Source organism: Canis lupus, chromosome 32 (genome assembly GCF_003254725.2).
Source record: "Canis lupus dingo isolate Sandy chromosome 32, ASM325472v2, whole genome shotgun sequence".
In the NCBI taxonomy this organism is placed as follows: Eukaryota; Metazoa; Chordata; class Mammalia; order Carnivora; family Canidae; genus Canis; species Canis lupus.
This window is the reverse complement of record NC_064274.1, coordinates 14,084,407-14,109,743: the sequence shown is the minus strand read 5'-3', so window position 1 is coordinate 14,109,743 and position 25,337 is coordinate 14,084,407. Positions and strand designations below refer to the sequence as shown.

General features: G+C 35.2%; 1 protein-coding gene and 1 long non-coding RNA gene across 5 annotated transcripts in view; one reads left to right on the top strand and one right to left on the bottom strand.

The window, feature by feature from the left end:
- CCSER1 (coiled-coil serine rich protein 1) overlaps positions 1–25,337 on the bottom strand; it is a 1,365,561-nt gene that overhangs the window by 625,248 nt on the left and 714,976 nt on the right. The gene's annotated exons all lie outside the window — the stretch shown is intronic.
- The window catches only part of LOC112645334 (uncharacterized), a 46,264-nt gene continuing 25,594 nt past the window's right edge, over positions 4,668–25,337 (top strand). The window contains exons 1-2 of the long non-coding RNA XR_003127046.3: positions 4,668–4,832; positions 18,621–18,906. This is a non-coding gene — a long non-coding RNA (uncharacterized LOC112645334). The remainder of the gene's footprint in view (positions 4,833–18,620; positions 18,907–25,337) is intronic.

Here is a 25,337-nt window from a genome sequence, read left to right as displayed (position 1 = left end):
AGAAAAAAAAAAGAAATTCTATTGTGCAGACAGTATGTATAAAAAGAAATATATAATCCAAAAAGTATAGAATATGGGCACCTGCCCCTAAGGAATGTAGAATTTGGTTGGATTTAAATGAATATTGAAAAGATAAGCCATACTACAAGACTGACATATGACATATAGCAATATATATAACTGATGAGAATTCACAGTAACTGACAACTATAGTAAGTTATATAGGATTGATAACTGCTGACATAATTCTACAGAAAGAGAAATCACTACCCAGTTTGGGTAGTCAAATAAAGATATGAAATTGAAGCAAGGTGGGAAAAGAGATACATTACAGGGGAAGGGACATTCCAGATAAAATGCTTAAAAGAAAACAAAACTCTAAACAAAAGAAACAAGAAATAGCAATTTGCATTGGCACAGTTTAAGTGTAAAAAAATGTTTGTGTTTGCAACAGAAATAAGGAATGTAATTTCAGCAGCTATGGTGCTGGCTTGAGTAATGGAAATTTTATCTTTTAAGTCTTAGTGAATCATTAGGAGGGAGAGTTTTAAAAGTAAAAACACAACACAGGGGATCCCTGGGTGGTGCAGCGGTTTAGCGCCTGCCTTTGGCCCAGGGCGCGATCCTGGAGACCCGGGATCAAATCCCACATCGGGCTCCCGGTGCATGGAGCCTGCTTCTCCCTCTGCCTGTGTCTCTGCCTCTCTCTCTCTCTCTCTGTGTGACTATCATAAATAAATAAAAATTAAAAAAAAAAACACACACACACAACACAGTGTAAAGGGTGTGAGTATTGTTTTTGTTTGTTTTGTAAATTTATCTGTGATGCTATATAGTCTCAATGTGTGGAGCCTGTAAGTAGGAAGACAAGATGAAAACCAAACTGAGGAAGTTTCAAAGCAGCAAGCAATACTGGAAAGTACTATTTTCAAAATTCTGATTTCCCTCATCAAGATGCTTGTTTCAAGACAAAACTCCAGCCATTCTCCCAAGGGAAGGTAACCTTGCCCAACACAGTCTTTCTTTTCTTTATCTAAAATTCCCTTTTCCATCACTCCCCATTCAGCCTATAAAAGTCTTCTATTTGTACAGAATAGAATTCTCCAGAATTCCATTCTCTTTGGTAGATAGGATATTGCTTGATAATGAATCATTGAATAAAGCCAATTAGATCTGCAAATTTACTCTATTGAATTTTGTTTTTTAATATTTGTCTATCTCCTGTTCATTGCTACAGTCTCAGTGCCAGGGATACTGCTTTTAATTTTTATTTTTAAAATGAGAGTATAAATGAAAAAGGGTGAAATGCCTTGAGACAAAAGGAAACAGAACTATAAGTACGTGTCAAACATTGAGTCAGTTATGTATTTGCCAACCAAACATGTTTAAATAAATTAAGAAGTCTGCAGAATCATTAAGACTAGCAAATAAACATTTCAGTACTTGTTCCCCAAATGCTAGCTGAATGAATGTGAAAAGACAGAGGAAATATACTGTTATATTTTTGTATTTTATAAACCTGGAGTCCTGTTTTCCAGCATATTTTAATCCTCCTTATATTCATATTTTCAATAAAATTCTAACACATATTTACCTTTCAATATTCTAAAAAAAGTTAGGAAAATGAAGGGAAAAGAGATTTTAATAGGTTGAATATATTCAGAGACACAAATGTTGCGAAAATATGTGATAGCAACATTTCTCTTGTCAGAGAGTTTACAATATTGTTGCCCTCATTCTGTGGTGAGGACAAAAAGCCCCAGTACCTCTCCCTCATTTTTAGTGAGTAGAACATGGAGAGGACTGCAAGGAAATACAAAAGCTAAACTAATGAGGATAAATGTTTCCCTGTGACTACACTGTAAGAATAACAAAAACTTGAAAGATACAATTCTTTTTTACGATTAACCACTCTGGATGAATTGTAAATTAAGCAAATCGGTTACAAAATAGATTAATCATCTTGGGCACTAAAATATGATGAATTCAATATTGTCAAATTTGAAAAAAAACCCAATATTTAATATTTTAATAATTATATTTAAGAACAAAATATCTTAATACTTTGGTTCCTCAAAAATTTCCAAGTTATTTTATTTTGTATGTATTTTACTTTTATTTTGAAGTCAAATACACTGTACAAACATAATTTTGTATTCATTATAGCAGTGTTGCAGAATTGCTTTTTTAAAATAATTATTTACATTATTATTAAATTAAGTTATTACATAAAATATATTTCTACATTACAATTACAAATTATTATGAAGGCACATATGTTCACTGCAAAATATGACAAAAAGAGGTAAGTAGAAATAAGGAAATACAATATCCTATTCTATTTGGTAGGAATATGAATTCATATTCCCACCAAATGGAGATGATCACATCAATTTTTGAATATTCATTTTCATTTTTTTAACCAAAATGAAACCATACCATACATTCTGTTTTTGTAAGTTATTAAACTTTCTGCTATTTTTCCTAGTTAATGGCTTATTGTCTATGTCAATAGGTTTCATTGTAATAGTTTTCATTAATCAAATATCATCAAAGCCCTTCAAGCACTACTACTAAATACTACTACTAGTTAATGTTACTACTCAACTGCACAACCCAAGATTTAGTCTTGGACCATGCATCACAACCGAATGTAATGTCATTTTAAATCTTGACTCTAAGTTTTATTTTATTTTTATCTATTTTTTTAAGTAGACTCTATGCCTAGTGTGGAGCTCAATGTAGGGCTTGAACTTACAATCCTGAGATCAAGACCTGAACTGACATCATGAGTTGGATACTTAATGGACTGAGCCACCCAGGCACCCCAAATCTTAATTCTGATTTTTAAAATTGGATTAGCCTCTTCCATTTCTGGAAAACTTCTAAGCATACAGAAAAATAGAAAAACTAGTACCATTAACATCTGCATAGCATAGCTACCACATGGATTCAGTTAATTAAGAGTCTGTTATTATGTCTCTTTAGTCTCTTTAATTAAAACAATTCCCCAATTTTTAATGGCACTTATTTTTTTTAAGTGTCAGTTGTGTCAGAATACCACACATTTGGAATTTTTCTGATAGTTGACCTGTAGTATTGTTTTACATATCCATCCTCTCCTGTGTTTCCTGTATATTGAAACTTAGCCCCTTAAGCTTGAATTGCTTCAGGTTAGATGTCTCTAACTTGCTTTAGACTCTCAGTAGGCAGAGCTAGGAAATATTCTATAGTAAATTATGAAATGATGTTGATAGTTTCCATTTAAATATTACATTACAGGTTCTTTAACTTTTATTTTCATAATTATATTTCTTTCTCTACTCTTGCAATACCTTGGGTAACTAGTAATCTTTGATTTAAATAGGTGAATCTTATGATATCTATAAATAGCTTCAAAGTTATTGCAATAGTATTAATATAATTTTACTACTGAATCAAGTCTATATTTTCTGTAGTCCTTCTTCTGGGTCCTTATGCTATAGTCTAAGGAAGTGCAACCAGAGAATGGGACCAAATCACATTAAAATAATTTTTTCTTGGGGCATCTCAGTGGCTCAGCATTATGGAAATGCCATGTGGTATATGTGAATGTGTATAATCAGGGCAGAGTTCTAGAAATAGCATTGTTGAGTAGAGGATAAAACCATATATAATTTTGATTTTTTAAAATTCCCTTTGATAGGGAATTATTCCATATGAAAATGCTGTTTTTTAAAAGGAAAAAAATTAAAAGAAAGGTAAAAAATTTTTACAATGTTCGTATGATAGAATGACATCTATCTTTAGGTAAGTAAAAGATATTAGTATTATGAAACTGCTTCAGGTCCTTGAGACATCTTAGTCATCTTTAACTTTAGCAAATACCCTTAGCCCATATGATTAGCTAACCTTTTTTTGTGTATCTATAGATCATGCATTCTTTCCTAGAAAGAACAGAGCACTCTAAACATTGCAAAACAGAAACCAGACTCCCTTGCACAACCTCTGAGCATTGAGATAATGTCTGTAGCTGGCACCATGAAGTCTGTGCATAATCAAAAAATGCTACTGACCACTGCCCCACACCCCTTTACTGATTAACTGCCCTAACCCTCTTTAAAAATCCCTAGGCCACGGGCAGCCCCGATGGCCCAGCAGTTTGGCCTTTGGCCTGGGTATGATCCTGGAGACCCAGGATCGAGTCCCACGTTGGGTTCCCTGCATGGAGCCTGCTTCTCCCTCTGCCTGCGTCTCTGCCTCTCTCTCTCTCTCTGTGTGTGTGTGTCTGTCATGAATAAATAAATAAAATCTAAAAAAAAAAAAAAACAATCCCTAGGCCAGGCAGAAGACTTGAAGATGGCCTTTGGTCAAAAGTGCTCCCCAGTTGCCCAACCTCCTGAACAAAGCCCATATTTCTCTCCAATTAACACTCTTGAGTTTTGGCCTTTCCAGAGATGAAGCTGAACTTGGGTTTGGTAACAAATTTTGGTGAGCCAGCACCACTGTGGCACCCAGTTCCCCTGGGAATCCTGAGGCAGTGTCTGTGGCACTGCCAGGTGTCATCTGTAGTTGAGGGATGAAGTAGTTGGCCATAGCAGCATGCAAAAGCTTACTCATTTATTTGCAGAGTTAACAATGGTCATATGCTAGATGACCAGGGGAGGAGATTAGTTGTTCAGGGCTAGTTGGCCTTGGGAAGAAGCCAGAGGGAACTGGCCCTGTAACTGCTCAGACTGTTTCTGTCTTGGGGAAACTCCCTACTGATTCCCAACTGCTGCTGTTGGTTTCACTTTTTGGCTTGAGTGAAAAGGAAGGAGCATTTGGGGCAAGCTGATGAGCTTCTGGAGCAGGTAAGTCTATTGGAGTGCCCACTGACACAAGTTTCTCGTTTGTGAAGCACCTCGTGCTTTTGTCTCATTGTCCATGCTTTTCCCATTAGGAAGGTGCAGCTTTGAAAAGAAACTAAAAGGGACTTAATAACCACTGATTTACTTGGAAATTGGAACAGATTTGTTTTGGTGTATATGTGTGAGTTGTATTGTGCTAAATTTGTCTATAATGGGAAGTTCCATCTCTGTCCTGCCAAAGAGCCCATTAGGCCGAATTCTCAGTAAGTGGAAGAGATACAACCAGAAACCCATGATTAAAAGATTTTTTTTTTTTTTTAATTGTAACACTACCTTGCCCTGTATGTTAAGCTCAGAGGAATGATGGCCATTGAATGGCTCTCTTGGAATTTTTCCTCCAATTTGGTTGCCTCCAAATAGGGGGTTTGGGTTTGGCTCTCTTAGCTTGTCTAGGGAGCCATTTGATTCAGTCAGTGAAGCCCCCAACTTCTGGGGAAGAACAAATGTTCACAGAGGTACTCTGGGCTTCATCTAATCATAGTTTTGTTTCTCTTATGTTCTTTCTGAACTTTTGTCTAGGTAGAGGGGAGAGATACTCTTTCTCTTCCCAAAGAAAAGCCATTAAAACCTATTTTAGGGACCCCTGGATGGCTCAGCCATTAATCTGCTTTCAGCTCAGGGCGTGATCCTGGAGTTCAGGGATCGAGTCCCACATCTGGCTTCCTGAGGGGAACCTGCTTCTCCTTCTCCCTTTGCCTAAGTCTCTGCCTCTCTCTGTGTGTCTCTCATGAATAAATAAATAAAATCTTAAAAAAAAAAGACATTTTAAATAAATGGTGCAGAAAATTAAAAAGTAATCAGAAAGAAAACAAAAACAAAAAACTGTTTTGCAGGAAGGAGAAGTAGGAGATAGAAGGAAATATTAATCCTAATTGTGAATCTGCCTCCAGCCTTTCTGGCAGCACCCTTGGCCTCTGCCTCCACCTTTTCTGCCTTCTGCAGCACAATGGGCATGATTCACACGGCTGGCTCCTATACCATCCTCTGGGCCTTTGGTGCCATTGACTCCTGCTTGGTTTACCCTCACTATTGAGGAACAAAGAACTTCCCCACTCCCAAGCTGCTAAACCACCTCCTTATAAGGTTCAAACTGAAGCAGCTCCCAAATCAACATGAAAGGATCCAGGGGCTCCATTGGACTTAAACCACCCATTTCAGATTTCCCCACAGGTAAAAATTCCCAGTGGGAAATAAATTGATTGACTTTTTAGTGGACACAGGTGCAACATACTCAATATTAAGGTTAATGCAAGATTATTGGTTCAGCTAAAACAGACATATTATTGGAGTTATCAATACTGAATATAATATAGATAATCAGCTTTGTTCTACCTGTATTTATTTAATTCATGTTGTATCTGTTGAAGTTTGTCAACAACAAAAAAATGACTTAAAATGGTTAATTTTCCCTGTCTCATACAGTTTTCATGGGTAATTGTTACGAACAAGTAGGTTGAAAAAAGCTTATAGTTTTCAGTTTGTAATCTGAAACTTCAAAGTTTTCCTACATTAAATGATAAATCGGGTTAAATTCAGTTAGAAAACTAAGTATTTTCCAAATAAGAATACTAAAGCATTGATTACTGAACATAGGTTGGTCTGTTTTTGGCTTCCTATTGCAGAGAAACAGGATACTTGGGCCTGCTGCTAAACATGCTTTATTATTGCAGATTGTACTATGGGAAAAAACAACAACCATGTTTCTAAAAATCTGAAAGTCTGAAAATATACTCAAATTGTCAGTCTAAAGAATTCTGGTTTAACAGAAATGGTTAGTACTTAGTTTTCACTAAAGACTAGGCTTCTAAGAGTAAAAATTCTGATAAATGTAACTGAGATTGCTAGAAATGATAAGGTAAGTAACATTGTAGGCAGGGAAAGTATGATGTGTTTTGATAAAGATATAAAGAATTGGAATACGTTTTTGTTCAGGGAAAAGAAAAGAAAGTAATTTCATCCTAAAATGAGACTGGTTATTTAGAGATCGTAGTCTTAAGACACAATCTGAATGTAAAAAGAAAGTTGTAGAAGGTTTGTGAAGGGAAATCTTTGGAAAAAAAAATTTAAGTATGGTCAGGACTAAGATCGGAATTAATGAGTTTAAAAAGTACATTAAATTAATTAAATTTATTAAAATTAAACTCATTAAATTAAACTCATTAAAATTAAACTCATTAAATTAATGAGTTTTAAAAGTAAAAGTATAAGATTGAAATTCTGCTTTTCTTTCTGTTAAAAAGATAAAGTTTTCTTGGACTGTTGGTCTGCTCTTTATAAGAAATTGTAAACAAAGTTTGTTTTCTTTTACCTGCCCAGAAAACCAAAATTTCTAAGTTTCGTCTTTATCGTGTCTTTGATTATGTAAGACAACTGGAACTTCTCAATATTAAAGGAGCTAATTTTTGCTAGCAACTATATAAACTTCTGCAGAATCTTTTATCACCACTTTGGTTAAATAGATAATTAAGTATTGAATTTTATAATGATCTATAATTCCTATTTAGGCATGCACTTTATAACTTTTTGAGGTTTTTTAACAAACTTCCCAAAGATTTGAATTCTAAATAATTAAATCTTTCTAATGAATTAAGCTTATTAATTTGGTATGTTATTTGGGAAGCACTGTCAAACAAATGATGAAAAGTCTTCAGTTGTATGGGTAAATGATATAACCGTTCCAGAGAACACATGAAATTCCTAAAGTTTTATTATGTCCTTGTATAAGGTCATCGACTTCTAATTACTGAAATGTTGCATGTCACAGAAATAACTGGATTTGTCAACTGCGTTATGATGAAGTCTCAGCAGATCTTTAACCATGTCCATTTTTTAATCTTTTGCCATTTATAGTTATTGTCCTGCTTTTGCACAATGTGTTTCATCTTCAAGGAAATTCATGAAAAGGACTTTTATAAAATACACATTTCTGATATCTTCAAGATCATAAAACTAAACTGAGTAAGAATTTCTAGAACCAATGGAAAAGCTGCATTCAAACAGAACAAAATTAGTAACATGGACTAAATGAATTGAGGAAGATGATTACAGTTTTTATGACTTGCTGGAAATATTGTTGGCTTTTTAACATTTGTTTTTCTAGATTAAGGAAACTTTCTCTTAAGATATCTATGACTTACAGAATATAATAAAATATTCCTTTGTGAACAAATTTTCTCCCTATCTGAACTCTCCAGAAATCAAAAACTCTCCATGAGCACTCTTTCTTTCATGGCAATTATAATTATTTGAGTATTTTCTTTCATGTAAGAATATTTTCATATTCTTACAATATTTGTAAGAATAATTACAATTCAGTAAGAATCTGTTCCCTTTGTTACAAGGGGACACATTGGACACCTTTGGAAAAACATTGGTTATATTACCAAGGCTTTGAATGGAATGTCATATTTGAGAGAGACAAACATGGACTCAGATAAGATCAGACAGCTTTAGGGAACAAAGGTTGACTTTTATGGAGCCAACCTGGAGCATACTCTCTCCATGGCATTAGTTATGGACTTGTGGAAATAGTAGGTCCCATTTTCCTTATGATTCGATAGAGGATGCACTTGGAGCTGTCCATATTTCCAAACAAGTCTTCTCCCACTTGCCAGTGATTTCTCATACTTAGGATATAGATAAAGCTAGATATGAGGTAAAGAGGGCTTCTTGATATTGTTTTTCCCTTGGCCAATTTGTTCTAGGAGCCACCTCTATCAATGTAAAATTATGAGTGGCAGTCTTAGCCAAGCATTCAGCAGCTACCTTTAACCAAATCTGATATGCAGTCACCCACAGATTTGGAAAGTGATCTGCCAAAACCAAATAGCCCTAGATATCTTGACTGCAGCCCAAAGAGGGACATGCGTTTTCATTAAGACAGAATGTTGCATATTCACATTACTCAAAGAATGTAACTGAAGTCCTGAAAGATTTAAATAATCAAATCACTGCTACAGATGCCCTAGTTCTAGACCCTTTTAGCAGTTGGTTAACTTCAATTCCTTCCTAATGGAAATATGTCCTATTAAGCATTACTGTATTTCTTGTTTTCTTTCCCTTTGGTTGTTGACTTTTTGTGTCTGTCAAGGAGGAATCTGCACTATTCACACTGGCTTAGAGAAGCCCTTCCTATTCCCTACAGTGGAAATGCCAGAAACAAGATCCTCCCACACTGTAAAAATCTTCCACTCCAAAATCTCTACATCATCCCCAATCAACAGAAAGTAGCTACAGAAGAAGGACCTTTGTTCCTAATCCCATAGATATGGAATGATAAAACCGACAGTGAAGAATAGAAGCCATCTTGGCCCCCTACTAATCTTTAAAATCTAACAAACACCCTTAGTCTATGTGATTAATTAACTTTTCTTTGCATGTTTATAGATCATGCATTTTTTTCATAGAAAGAACAGAGCACTTTTGCACATCACAGAACAGAAACCAGTCCACCTTGCACATGCCTCAGGCACTAAGGAACCAGACCCCTTTGTATAACCCCTGAGTGCTGAGATAATGTGTATAACTGGCACCATGAGTCTGCACATAATCAAGAAATGTTATGGACCGCTGCACCCCTTTTACTGATTAACTGTCCTAAACTCCTTTTAAAAAATCCCTAAGCCAGGCATCTTTCGGCCAGAGATCACCTTCTACGCAGTTGGCTGGCCTCCTGAATAAGGTTCATATTTTTTTCCTATTTTGAGTTGTGGCTTTTCCAGCAATGACAGGCAGCTAAGCTTGGATTTCAGTAATAATTAGAATAGGCTACTGTCCATTATATTTGAAATGCCAAAATATATATGTTTATGTATATGTGATATATTTATAGATAATGGTTCAATGTTTTTAATGTTCATTTTAATGTACTAGAAAATCAAAATGGAGGAAAGCTTTTTAAAGAGAAGAAAATACATATACTCACACCAAGTTAATTATTGTATATTTTTTATAATTTGCATTAAGTTACTTTTAGCTTCATATTTCTTTTTTTCTTTTTTTATTTTATTAGCTTCATATTTCTTATGGCTAAAGTATGAGTCATTACTGATGCTCCCTTCAAGAAGAAAATTTAATCTTTTAAGACTCAATTAGAGTTTGTAGCAACTTTCCCACAAATTAAAAAAGACTTTAATGGGACATTTTTGGAATAATATTGAGTATTTTTTATACTTTAAAAAGTTAAAAAACACTATTTCCAATTCTATATTAGTCTTTTCTTAAGTTTAAAAAATAAATAATTTGGGATCCCTGGGTGGCGCAGCGGTTTGGCGCCTGCCTTTGGCCCAGGGCGCGATCCTGGAGGCCTGAGATCGAGTCCCACATCGGGCTCCCGGTGCATGGAGCCTGCTTCTCCCTCTGCCTATGTCTCTGCCTCTCTCTCTCTCTCTCTCTGTCTCTCTGTGACTATCATAAATAAATAAAAATTAAAAAATAATAAATAAATAAATAATTTATCAGTTTTCAGGTTATACTTTTCAATGCGATAAAATAGTGAACTTGTTTAGAGTAGTTTTTTTTCTGAAAACTATTCTATATTAGACTGTACCTTAAGTAAATTTTATTTTTGATGGATTAAATCTAAATCCATAATCAATTTATAAGCACAAAATTAATAAAAATAGTGACGAATCTGAAGTAATTCTGATATGTAAAAAACTGTAACTTAAGTACTCTGAATTGTAAATTACACTCTTCGGTATAAATTGTCTCCACAATTACACCCTTTGGTATAAATTGTCTCCACAGTAATTCAGCTTTATAAATTTAAGATTCTAATTACCATTTTAACAATGTAGCATCACATGAGTATAATTTCCTGGTACTCTGACTTCACAGAGCATGAGGTTAATGTTATATGTGGCTCTCTTTTAGGAAACTTTCTGTAATGCAGTGTTCTGAAAAGTCATACAAAGTCAAACATTTATGGAAATGTTTTCTTTAGCTCTCTACACTGTAAGCTATAAAAACAATTTATGTATTTATTTGGAAACACTAATAATCTAACATTTTAACACCTTTTCTCTTTGAAATCATTACCCAGTTCTTTTACTGGAAAAAAAAAAAAAAGTTAGTGAAAAGCAGAATTTGCCACCTGAAAAATGCCTCTTTGGTTTAAGGATTACCTTAAGCTGGTTATTTTTAAGAAACTACAAACACAGGAAAAGTTCTGAAACTTGGGTACAAGTTACCCTTTTCTAAGAGACATTTACGTTTATAAGGGAAAATCTTCATGTGTAAGGGTGTGTGCCCCTCTCTATACTAGGAAAAGGAAGATGACCAAATCTCTGGAAACTCATCAGTGGAGAAGACACAGACCTAAACCTGCATAACAACCTTATCCTCATTTACTGTGTTCTTCCTGTAATCTTTCATAACATGCGGAGCCCCAACATCCTTCTTTTGTCTTTAGCTGGGGATGTAAGGTGCTGGCCTGGCCATTTGGGAAAGTACTCAGTTTTCCAGGGTATTTTGCATGTATATAGGAGGTGCATGTGATTAAACTTGTTTTCCTCCTGTTTTACTCTCGGAGTGGTTGCAGCCAGGAACCTAGGACGTTAGAGGAGAAATTATTTTTCCTCTGCTACAGTTTGGTGACCTCAGTAGGGATCTGTTGAAGTAACTTGCTCTGGAGCCTGCAGATGGGATCCTGGGAAAATGGCAGAAGCTGGCAAAGGATGGTCAGCAATCCTAGGTATCTCTATAGTGTCTGGCCAAGGGAGAAGATTAAAAATTCTTATCACTTCTTTTCCAAATTTAGATTAACAGGAGAAAATATTCGTGCGAGCTAGGTTCCTTGGGTATAGTGACTTTGGTAAAGATTTTTATGAGTAATCTTGTTTTTTATTGATCCTCTTTTCACCCAGAGATGGGCCATTGTTTTTGCTTGTTTTTGATGTCTTTTGTGTCATTTGTCATAAAAGAACCATAGTCTAAGATGGAGCTTTCTTTTGTCTTACTCTAGGTCATAAGAGTTTGGCTTTGTGACTAGTGAGAACATTCTCTGTTCTCTGTCAGCTGGAAAATGAATGTGTCCACATGCATCTGGCATACAAGCCAATAGACTATGGATCCCAGAAGCAGTATTCTCTTTGTCCAACTATGCCATCTCTCAGGGGAGTTTGTCCCTAGTCAAGATCCTAGTCCATAGGAGCCTTTGTAGTCTCAATTTTCATTGTCTCATTAGTGCTGGAAAAGTCCCATGCCAGTAGCATATGCTTGGTGTCGCAGATTAGAGAGTCTGTGACTAGAGGCACATTCTCATTCTCATCAGCTGTGACAACACAGGTCTTTGCTTTCCTAGGCTAACTTTGAAGGTAAACTCTGGATCTCTTGAAGGCTGCATCTTTGCACCTTCTTTTGGGATGCCTCTTGAATCCAATGTTCAACCATAAAAAACCCTTTATTGATTTGAGCTGCTACTGAGATTAATATAAGATACTACTCGTCAATGAATAAATGATGGTTACTTTGAATTAAAAAAATCCTATATTTGAAAAAAAATTAGAGTTCTTTTTCTACAGAATTGTCTTACTGGTACCTATGGAAAAACCAAATTGAAAAGAAGACAAAAAAAAAAAAGAAGACAAAAGAAGTATAATGGCTTGCATTATGAATGCCCTTAACAAGATGAAAATATGAAGTTGTTTGTTTTTTAACCTGTACTTTGATAAGCTACTACCAAATTTAGAGAACAGTTAGAAAAAAATAGTGGACGTTCACAGCCCCGTTCACAGGAACTTTGACAGATGGCTAAGGTTCTTCCTTTCTATGATTATACTGTAGTTATCAGACAAGCTGACTGGTCCCCTGGGGGAGCCCCTCTCCCTTTCACAAACAGATGGGGATTTCTTCCAGCTTCCTACAAATGATCAGGAAATGGATTAGCTAGAGGCCAACGTTCAGAGGTTGATAAGAGCAAAAGCTTTCTCCCCCTTAAGTTGGTCTACAGTTGAATTGTACACTCAGAAAAAAAGGAGACCATTTGAAGGCCTCTGCTAAATGCTTTATGCATATTATACTGCGGCCTATTGCATTAAGCCCTGAAGCTCCATAACACAGAATCTTTTGAGTTCTTAATGAGAAATCTTCTGCTATAAAGCAAATTGAAAATGTAGTTGGGTGGTTAGGTTAGTCCCCTGATATCATTCAGCTCAACCTCAGTTTTTTTTTTTTTTTTTTTAAGATTTCATTTATTTATTCTTGAGAAGCACAGAAAAAGAGGCAGAGACACAGGCAGAGGAGAAGCAGGCTCCATACAGAGAGCCCATGTGGATCTCAGGATCACACACTGGGTGGAAGGCAGGTGCTAAACCACTGAACCACCCAGGTGTCCCTCAACCCCAGTTTTTTGAGAAATTAGAAGTAACTTCCTTTGTCTTGCAAATCTTTGTAAAACCAGAGGCACAGTTCCAGAAGCGATGCATAATCCATCTCTCCTTTTTTATTAACTCCCTAAACCTCTCCTCAAAATTCATCTCAAAATGCTTGCCGAAGACCAGTACACTGGACAGAACTGTTCTTTGCCTAAGAGAAATAGGGAAAACTTAAACAGCAATTACTTCAGAACACTGATAATAGGCAAATATACCCTCAAATTTCATTCTGGAGAAAATCTGGATACCTCTTGGTAGATTTTTGGGATGTAAATTTCCTACCCATCTTCTCTATGACCTAAGAGTCATTCTTTGAAATGCAAACTTTAGGAAGATGTTTCTCATCAGAAGGAGAAAAAAGGAATTATTTGGAAAAGAGTAAATGTAATATCCTGACGTCTTCCTCACAAGTATTAGAATAAAAAGCTTTAGCCATCTGAGCAAGAAATACAATTTGGACCCAGCTGTTCTCTTATAAACTAATGAGTTTAGTATCATACGTGACTAATAGCTAAAATTTTAGACTGAAAGCTGTAAGATCTCTTCTTGAGTCTGCCTATATGCTTACATGTGTCTATATGTGATGTAAATGCATGACTTTATCTTCTAACCTCTGGATGATATCACTAAAATTGATTTGTAAAAGAGCTCAATTTAAATTGCTTAAAATATGTGCTATATAAATTAAAGTATTTCTAAAACTCAAAAATATAAAAACCAATCCAAATATTTGCTTCAAATTCATGTGATATGGGATGTTTTGCAGTGAATAAAAGCAAAGTGAGGTTTGTTGGTTTAATAAAAATAGACATATACTCAGGGTTGTCAACAAATATAATGCAGACATACAACTTTTATTTTCCCTGATTTTATTAGTCAATAAGTTCATGTTATCTCTGTTACAGAGTTTGTAAGAAAACAACAGGATGATGGTAGACTTTGTCTAAAGTCTCACATAGTTTTTGTGGGTAAACTAACCATAATTGTAGGGAGCAAGTGATTTAGGTATTAGTAGAATAAGAGCTCTTAGGTGAACTTTTCAGCAACAGTTATATGTTTACGATATACCTGCTTAAATAGCTTTCCATATCTCTTTGGTAACTTCCACCCTAAGAATTTTGCTGAGTTAAGTTAAATGGTATAAATTCATTGAATATCTAGATCATTTCCAAATAAGATAAAATACTGACCATTAGTTACTAAATATAGGTTTAATCTACTTTTGGCTCCCTGTTACAGAGAAACTAATTATATTCAAGTCTGTTAGTATACATATCTTGTGCCACATTGAAAAACCATACTTTTAAAGGGGGTACATGTTTCTAGAAATTATGAAATGCATTAAAAAATTTACCATTCTAAAGAATACTGGTGAAATATGCAGTTTACAGCTTCTTACTTCTTAGCTTTTGCTATAAATTACAATTTATGTGGGTTAAGAATCCTAATAAATGTAATTAAAACTACTAGAAATAAGAAGGGAAATAATTTTATATGCAAGAAAATATGTGTTTTTTTTTTTTTTTCACTAAAGAAAGGTATGAGGTATGGCATGCAATTTGTTGAAGGAAATGGAAGTAATTTTGTCCTAAAGTTTGTTCCAGAATAGGAAAGGGGAGAATAAAAGTCAAAGTAAATGGATACAGAAAGTTGGGAAGAGAGTAAGAGAGAGAATTTAATCTTGGACCATTAAGCTAGTGATAATTGAATAAATTTATTATAATATTTTGTTTTGGTTTGTTTTAATGGGCTTTAACATTAATAGTGTACCTAGGTAAAAGTACAATTAAATTTTTTCTCCCCTAGAAGGACATCTGTTTTTATGGGCTATTGGTCTGATCTTGATAAAATATAAAGGAAAGACTTTCAGTTTCTTAGCTAATCTTGATTTGGAAAGATGTTAGCTGGGTTCTGCAGCCAAAGGCCAAGAAAGAATTCTTGAGACCTCTTTGGTGCAAAAAGGCGATTTTTTTAAAACACAGGGACAGGACCTGTGGGCAGAAATAGGTGCAGTAGGGTCATGAGGAGTATCCAATTATATACTTTCAAGTTGGGAGGGGGTTAGGGATAGCATAAGTCTGTAAGGAATTTTGGAAGCAAGGTTTCTAGGACCTTGAGGGGACTACATATTGTTAGGAAAAGGTCATTTATTACTGGCTAATAAAACCTTAGTCATGAGACCCTCCAGACGTTTATCATGTATCGGTGGGTCATATGCTTGGGCGATGACTGCCAACAAGTATCCTGGGGGTAGAGATAAAGGAAGTTCCCAAAGGAATTTTTAAGTTAAAGTAGACTTAACCGATCCTGGGAGTCCAGTTAAGACTGCCTTTTGCCCTTAGCAAAGTATCAACATTGAGGCAATTGAGTTCCTAGAGGAAAGTCACTCTGATGGTTTCAAGGATTTGTCAATGGGCTGTAAGTAGTAAGGAAATTTAATTTTTCTTTTGCCTTTGCTTCCCACAACAATCATACTAGAAAGCAAAGAGTTTGTGTTTTCTCAAAATAATTTCCTGTACTTCGTTTGTCTTTATCACATCTTTGATTGCTTAAGAAAACTGAATCTTCTCAGTATTAAAAAGAGCTAAGCTTTGTTCCCAACTATGTGTCCTATGTATCTGTATTGCCTTTAAAAATGTTTGTCGGGGGTAGCCCGGGTGGCTCTGCGGTTTAGCGCTGCCTTAAGCCCAGGGCGTGATCCTGGAGACCTGGGATCCAGTCCCTCGTGGGGCTCCCTGCATGGAGCCTGCTTCTCCCTCTGCCTGCGTCTCTGCCTCTCTCTCTCTCTCTCTCTGTCTCTCGTGAATAAATAAATAAAATCTTAAAAAAAAAAATGTTTGTCACTTTGCTAAATATATAAAGTATTGTTTCTAAATGATCTGTGATTCTATTTAGTCATGTGCCCAAACTTAATATTTTTTAGAAGATTCATTTATTTGCTTATTCATGAGAGATACAGAGAGAGAGGGAGAGGGAGAAGCAGGATCCATGCAGGGAGCCTGATGCGGGATTCCACTCCAGGACCCCAAAATCATGACCTGAGCCAAAGATAGGCACTCAAACACTATGCCATTCAGGTCCCCCCAAGCCTTTTAATATTTTTGACAAGTTTCCCCAAATTAAATTCTAAATGAAGTCATTTGACCTAGAACTAACTTTGAGATGTTTCAGAGGGTCTTTGGAACATGTTAAAAGAATCATTCTCTCTCCTTGGAAAAAGAGATTTTAAGCTAGTTAGACTTATTTACTATGTTAAATTACATGGGAAGCACTGCCAAATAGATGATGCTAAACTTTCTTAGATTCTATTTGCATGGATATATGTTATTAATATTAGAGTTCCAGAAATTGTATGAAATTTCTAGAAATTGGTATATTCTGGTGTAAAGTTTTCATCTGTAATTATACTTATTGCCTTAAAAAGCATGTCATGGAAATTATCAAATTTCTTTGTCAATTATATTGCAATGAACTCTCATCAGAACCTGAGCCAGAGCTATTTTTAAGTGTTTGTCATTTATTGACAATTTTTGTTTTATTCCGATGCTTTTGAAAAAGTGCTTAATCCTCAAGGATATTCAAGAAATGGACTCTGACAGGGGTACCTGGGTGGCTCAGTTAGTTAAGTGTCTGCCTTTGGCTCAGGTCATGACCCTGGGGTTCTGGGATCAAATTCCATACCAGGCTCCATATTCAGAGGGCTCCCTGTTCAGTCTGCTTCTCCTCCTACCACTCCCCCTGCTCATGTTCTCTCTTTCTCTAATAAATAAAATCTTAAAAAAAAAGAAAAAAGAAGGACTCTTACAGGTACTTTGGAATACAGCTTTCCAATCATTTCAAGACCAGAAAACTCTACTGGATAAGAATTTCCAGAACCAATAGAAAACCATGGGGCTGAATAAACTCATGAAACAGAAAATACTTATGACTTTGTTTGAAACATTGTGATTCTTTAATATTTTGTTTTTTCTAGATTTAAGGAATTTTTTCTCTTTTCCATTAAGCTAAGTATGAATTACAGCATTATATAGCATGCCTTTGTGAACAAAGATGAAATAATTACTTTTCTCCCTATCTGTTCCCTCTAGTATTCAAACCTTTTAGTGATTATTCTTATTTTTAAGGTGATATATTTATATGCATAAGTTTAAGCAGAATCTGTTCTTAGAATGTGTTTCCACAAACTGGACATATTATATTATTAATGCTTCAACTGGAATGTCATTTTTGAGAATATACATAGAATTAAACATTACCAGACAGCTTCAAGGAACTAAGTTTCACTTTATGGAGCCAATAAAACTCCTTGGAAAAGCAGCATGGTGCCTTGCTTACAGGAATTCCAGCAGTCTTACCAGATAAATAAGAAAGGTCACTTTCTGGAAGGTTCAGAATCCTTAGGATATTTTTGGGACCTCAAGAAGAGAGAAATTAACCCAAATCTCTAGGCACTGCAGGCAAAGTCTGATGGTGAGTTCTTGGCTTGGCTTCTCAGCCTCAAGACTTTTAAAAGTTCAATCTAAAATTCAGTATGAAAGTTCTAGTGAAGCAGACCTAAAAAGAACCTGTATGTTCAATCACTATTCTTCCAGCACTTACATAAATAATCAAGTCAGGTTTAGTAAGACTAAACTTATTTTGCAAACAAATTAGTCCCACTGTGATTATTTTTGGTAAAAATTAGGGTGTTATAGAGAAAATTATGTTTTAGTAACGTATCTCTGTGTATATTAGATTCTAGTCCAGTTCATTATCTTAGAAATTTTGTCTTCTACCTATAAATTGGACCAGATCCTGAATTCTAACAATTTCCTCAAATACCTCACTACAACTCTCCAAACTACTTTCCAGTCCCCCCATCCTTCTAATTTGAAATGACCAAGAAAAAAAAAAAAAAAAAAAAAAACTGCCTTTTTCCCAAAGCTCTTCAAACTGAATGTGAACAACTTGATATAAACTTAAGAAAAATAATCACAACAGCTCATACAGACAACCCTCTGTCCCTGCTGATATGTCAGCCACTCAGAAAGTTCAATTAACACCTGACATCATCACAGACAGTCAAACTTTGAAAGATGATTTGAACCTGACATACAGAAATCTCAATTGGCTGCCCCCTTGTCTCACAAACTGGATTATAGTCTGTGGTAATTGTTAAACCTTGTTTATCTTTTTCCATAGAAATACTTCTTATTAAATACCTGATTGCTAGCACAATAAAAGACTAATTTTGGGAGCCCATCTATAAGACCACCTCTTAAAAGGAAACAGTAGTTTAATTGAACTGACCTATTTTCAGGACTCAGACATGGGTTTATGTATGTATTTATTTATTTATTTATTTATTTATTCATAGACACACAGAGAGAGAGAGACAGAGACACAGAGGGAGAAGCAGGCTCCATGCAGGGAGCCCGATGTGGGACTCGACCCCGGGTCTCCAGGATCACACCCCAGACTGCAGGCGGGGCCAAACCGCTGTGCCACTGGGGCTGCCCTCAGACATCGGTTTAATGGAATAATGGAGCAATCTATCAACTCAGGTTCTGGATTGTGAAACTTCTGGGGAAGTTTCAAGGTGAAATTGAAAGGAAGCACAATTTGCCACCCCAAAATATGCTTCTTTGGCACATCTTCAGCTGGTAAGTTTTAAGGAGCTGCAGACATATGGAAAGCTCTGAAAACCAAGTAGAAGCCACCCTTTTGTAAAGGTCATTTATATTTATAAGAGAAATCTCCATTTGAAAGGGTATCTGCCTTTCTGTACCAAGAAAAGGGGATAACCACATCTCTAGAAACTCTAATCAAGAGAGAAGGCACAGACTCAAATCTGCGTTAACAACCTCACTCTCCTTCACTGTGTTCTTCTTGGTAATCTTTCTCAACTGGCCTCTCTGACCCCCAACATCTTTCTTTTGTCTTTACCTGCAGATGGTATTTAAGGTGATGACTTGGGCCATTTCAGGAGTCAACTTAGTTTTCCTAGGTATCTCCTGTGTATATAGGAGGTATACATATTACTAAAATTTTGTTTTTCTCTGGTTAATCTTTCTTTTATTACAGAGGTTCTCAGCCAAGAAATTAGAAGGATAGAGGAAAAATTACTCCCTCACCTCATCTCCAGGTTGCCCCCACCCCAATACACACACTAGGTATTCTTAAGTTCCAAAGAATGAGTCAAGTGCTTAAGAAACTTTTTGATGGAGCAAGATCATTATGAGGGCTAATGATCTTTATGGATATTATCCTTTTGTGTTGCTAAATCAAGTACAAGTAGGAGGGTTGTCACAGAATAGTAGATCTCACAAGAAAACCAAAGGAGAAAATAAACCAATTAAATCTGATAGCCCAATGAAATAAAAGCTCAACTATGACAAGATAGACTAGCCATCAGGTGGTATAGTGGGAAACAAAACAAAACAAAACAAAACAAAACAAAAAAACAGCCCATAGCCATACCTGTGGTATGGCAAAATTTGTCATTACTGTTTCAATTTAGTATATATATAGTTTCATGATTTCTGCATATTGAAAAAGTAATGTTTCTAGAGATTTAAAGTGATTTTTAACTTTAAAAGAAAATATATTAATATTAACTTATGCTAACAAAGTTGGGTAACAAGTAGTTGTATATAAATGATTTAATGTTAAATACAAATAACCATATTAAACATTGTATTAGTGTACAGTAGGATTTCTATAAATTCTTAATATATACACACAGAAGTTTATGTGCTGCTGAAGCAAACACTACACACGAAAGTTAATACATTTCCATCTTTTTGAAATACATTTCCATCTTATCCTAACTTCTATAAGTACAAATAGTAAACAAAAGTAGATTGTTTTGTACTTGTATCATGCAGTTGTGTGTGTGTGTTCAGAGACTGTGTTTTGATGTATGTGTGTGCGTGTGTAGTTTCAATACATTTGTATATATTTGAATAGTAAATTTGCTTTTCCAGATTTTTCTTGATGATAGACCACATTAAAGGAAAACAATGCCTTCCTTAGATGTGAATTAATATAAATCTACAAAGATATATATGTTGACCAAGTACCTGAGCAAAGTCTTAGAACTTAAATAAATTATGTTACCAAATGATCTATCACAATTTCTCACTTAGGAAATGAATGGTACGCCCTGGAGCACTGTCCTGGCGCACTGTCCTGGCAACAGCACCATCCCAGAGAATAGCAAGGGAGCTGGATAAATCAAAAGCTTAGCTCTTGGCTGGGCTTCCCAACACAGCTGCTGAACAAACTCATCTTAAGAGAAGCCTATAACTCAAGAGATAAGGGTTTGGAACAGAGAAAGGGAAAGATTTATTTTGGGTGCCTGCAGCTAAGGGAGGTGGTAGGGTCAAGCCTTAACAATCAGCCTCTCAGCCCACAAATGCAACACCTAGAGTTTTATAGAGAGGTTAGAGGGTAGTGCAAGAGATCAGGCAAAGTGCATGTGATCATGGGTAAGGGATCATCTTTTGTTCAGTACATGATCATAGGCAGAAAAAGGGGTATTCTAAGTATTCCATTGCTACTAGGGTTTTTCTGGTCTGACGATCAGAATGTTCCATTCACTATCAGTGCCTCAAGAAAATGTCTGTTGATGATTGGGCTCATAGTTAAGCAAAAGGGCTCACTGACAATTATGGTGAATAACTGCAATTCTATAATGTATCACAAATAGTCATTGACATATGCCCTTAGAGCATACGTCATATTTTCTTCCATAGGGTAGTAAAAATTCCTTCAGACAAGACTCCTTGTCATGTAATATCCACTTAGCACACTGGAAAGTCCTAAAAAAAACTTCTAAATTCGTCTAAGAAAACTCTGAGGGATGCCTGGGTGCCTCAGCAGTTGCATGTCTCCTTTCAGCTCAGGGTATGATCCTGGAGTTCCAGGATCCAGTCCCGCATTGGGCTCCCTGGGAGGAGCCTGCTTCTCTGTCTGCGTCTCTGCCTCTCTCTCAGTCTCTCATGAATAAATAAATAAAATCTTATATATAAAAAAAGAAAACTCTTAGAAATTTGGTAATTAAATCTAGATTTCCTACAGAGGTGGTGAAATAGGCAGAAGTCGATGTGGGTTGAAAGAAATTTTCTTTTCAACAAGTATCAACTTTTCTCTTTTATCAACACTATCACTAAATCAACATATTTTTCAGCAAATGTGATAATCATTATTACTAATTGAAGGGGAACAAAGATTTGCCACCCAGAATATGCCTTGTTAGCATAAGAATTATCTTGAGCTGAGTATTTTTAAGAAACAGACATAGGTGAAGCTCTGAAAATGGAATACAAATTACTGTTCTATAAAAGAAGCTACATGTATAAGGGAAATCCTCATTTGTAAAGGTGTCTCACTCTACCAGGAAGAGGACAACTCTCAATCTCTAGAAACTCTTATCAATGGAGAAGTCACAGTCTTAAATCTGCATAACAGCTTTACCCTTGTTTACTATTCTTTTCCTGGCAACCTCCCATAACTAGCCTCTCCTATGCCCCTAACCTCACACCATCATCTTTTGTCTTTAGCTGGAGGTTATATTTAAGATGGTGACTTGGACCATTTCAGGGAGTTACTCAGTTTTTCTGGGTATCTCCCATCTATAGAGGAGGTATACATGTCACAAACTTTGTTCTTCTCCTGTTTATTACAGGTAAGACTCAGCCAAGAACCTAGAAGAGTAGAGGGAAAGTTATTTTCCTTCTCTACATAGGCTATATAAAATTTGTATGTCTGTGGCTCTTTTATTGTTTTATTTTGATGAATATTTTTACAATTACAAGAGCTTTTTTTTAACACCCATCCTTGCTATTTTTCCCCAAAGGATTTCAACTATAAATTCTCTTAACAAAAGGACTATCAGTTAAGTAATACTGATTCTGCACAGTCAGAGCTGAAATAAAAACCTGGAGGCATTCCAGGAATGATCTGGCTCCTAGATAAAAATTCAGGATTTTAGGAGAAAGCATTCAATGCAATATTATGAAGGAAACTGCATGATGGTACTCATGTTTTAAAATCACTGGTTATCTGAGTTGATTTGCATTTAATGCTTTGTTCTAAAAGGCACAAGGTAGCCATTTTGAAATATTTGTTATGTATAACAAAACGATACAGGATAACAGAATAATAATATGCACTTTTTTATGTGAGTGAAATAAAACAATGCATACTTATTTGCTATAGATTTTCAGGATTAATGTAATGTAATAGTCTTTTAGTTAACCTATTCATTTATTTTTTTAACAAGTAACTACTGAGTGCTTTCCGTATTTGTTGGCTTTAGTGGCATACCTCTGATATCCAATGAAGTCTAATTATACATTTAAAGTATCTAAATTCACTCTGCCTGCTGGGAGAAGAGTGGTACAGGAGAGAGGAGGCTGACAAAGTGTATGCAAAATAAAGAGAGAGGAAAGTAAAATCAATTTACATGGTGTGGCTGATCAGACCTCACTTTCTTCTCAGTGCTTCTGCTAAGTGGAAATGATAGGAGGAGCCTGAGCAGGCTGTTCCCTCAGGCTGTCTGTGTTCCTCTAGTGTGAGTCTCTTGATGCAGGGGTTCTGATTCTAGGGTATTATGGTACAGAATGCATTTTTTTTTTTCATGCCACATGGCCTATAAATGAAACCCACCTTTCTTACCCAGGGCTGCTGCTAAGACAAAGCAATTTGTTCTTATTGACTGAAGGTCTTTGAGGGGTGTTCAAGGAGCATATCACAAAAGGATTTCTCACTAAATGTGATTTTTACCTCACCACCTTCAAGTCTTACATCTCACCCTGAGATTGCTCTAGATCACCGTTTAAAATTTCCTATCACAGTCTTTTTTTTTTTTTTAAGATTTTATTTATTTATTCATGAGAGACACAGAGAGAGAGTGAGAGGCAGAGACACAGGCAGAGGGAGAAGCAGGCTCCATGCAGGGAGCCTGACGTGGGACTCAATCCCAGGTCTCCAGGATCAGGCCCTGGGCTGAAGGCAGCGTTAAACTGCTGAGCCACCAGGCTGCCCTATCACAGTCTTTCTTGACCCTTAACCCTACACTTACAATTATCCTTTCAGTGTGTTATTTTTCCTGTCTATATTGTACTTAGCACCTTCTAACATATTATACTTTACTTATATTTATTATTTATTATAAGTATGCTGTCAAAAAATGCAGGCTTCATGAGGGAATATTTGTGGTTTCATTAAAAGATGTATCCCAAGTACCTAGAACAGAGTCTGGCTTTCATGGGGCACTTAATAATATTTGTTGAAGAAATGCATGTATAGATTTTCAAAAATGATACCCTTAAAACTTTACCACTGAATAAGCTGTGATTCTTCCACTAAGTATTAATAAGTACCTATGGCAGATGATCATATTTCTTGTGTTTTTAATTGATGTTTTTGTCTGAAAGTTATCCTTAATGTAACATGAAACTGTAGCTTAAAAGAAAACCTGGAATATATCAGTTTTTAAACTTGATTTTTCAAGTTTATGAGAACAAACAGAAATACTTGATATAAGTAAATATAAATAAATGAAGTATGTGAGGAGAAAGCACTCATCTGCTAAATGCTGGGGCACACTGACATGATCAGAAGTGCTGAATTTATGAAAAAATAACTGCAATGAATAGATCCAAAATAGATAGCTTTAACAAACTATGGCTTATTAGCAACTGGATGAAAAAGCCTGATTGATAATTATTCAATTCTTACAATTAGGTTTAATCCATAGGCTGACATAATATAGTCACATAACACAAAATACTCTCTTGCTCTAATACCTAATAAAACAATTATGGTAAAACTAATCATTCTTACTCCTTACTGATGAACTATTCTCATATTGTTAGAATTCCCTGGACACTATTAACTGTATCAGGAGGGTCTCCAAAATTAAATCTAAGAAAAGTAGCATAGACTGAGAATACACAGACAACTGCATTGAGTTTTCCTTCCAAATGTGTATTCATAATGCAGCTAATATTATTTTTCTAGCATGTAAGTAGAAAACTTCATTTATAAAGCAAATCCCACACATTTAACCTGTGTTAAAATGTTTGAAAAATATATACTGGTATGATCATACTTCTCTAAACTGAGTTATGCTTCACTCACACATGACTCAGACAAAATATATGTGTGATGCCCAATTCAGTCAGTTTTAAATAGACAAATGAAAACCATTAATAATATTAAGAGTAACAGTGGTTAATAATATTTGATGAAATACCTGATAACGTCAAAACTCTTAAAGAAATATGAACAAAAACATTTGCAAGTTCAAAGCTAATAAACACTTCTTATTAAATATGTGTATAAAATATATGCTAATTAAGGGAAGACTCCTCTAGAGTCCCTGTGATTGTTCTTAGTCAAGTTCAGGCCTAATTAAAAAGAAAATTTATACTTAAAGTAAATCAGCTACATTTAAAATGATAAGCTTCTGTTTTTGGTTTTTTTTTTTTTTTTAGCTTCTGTTGAACATCAAAAAGAAGTAAAAAAAAAAAAAAAAAAAAACCCAAAAACCTCTGCATATAGATGCCAAATTTTAAAAAGTACCTGAATTTTTGCCCTGTTAGTACATAAGATCTTCACTGCATTTGCTTATTCATTTCCAATTATTTAAACCAAAAATTTTATTTCCAGAGGGCTCCAACTATAATGATATTTATAGATAGTATAAATTCTATGCTGAAGCATTTATTTATACAGTTGATGTAATCAGAAAAATCTCTACCTCTTAGTGTAATCCTGCAATTGGCAACATTGCTACTTGACTGTATCTAGTTTTAACAACACAATGACACCTAAGAAATTATTCTTTAATCTTTTAATAAACTAAGCCAGTGTAGACAGAAGAAGGTGAAAGCGGTTAAATTAGCATTGATTATTGAAGACACATTCATCATTTATTTAACAATCTCTCTCATTATCACAAGAGCTATTTTGTTTATAGGTCCTTGCTGAGATACTCTGTTTTTACTTTTAAAAATTTTTGTCTTTTGCATTAGAAATCAAAGCACTCTGTACAGTAACATTAGTTTCAAGTTTCCTGATAAAT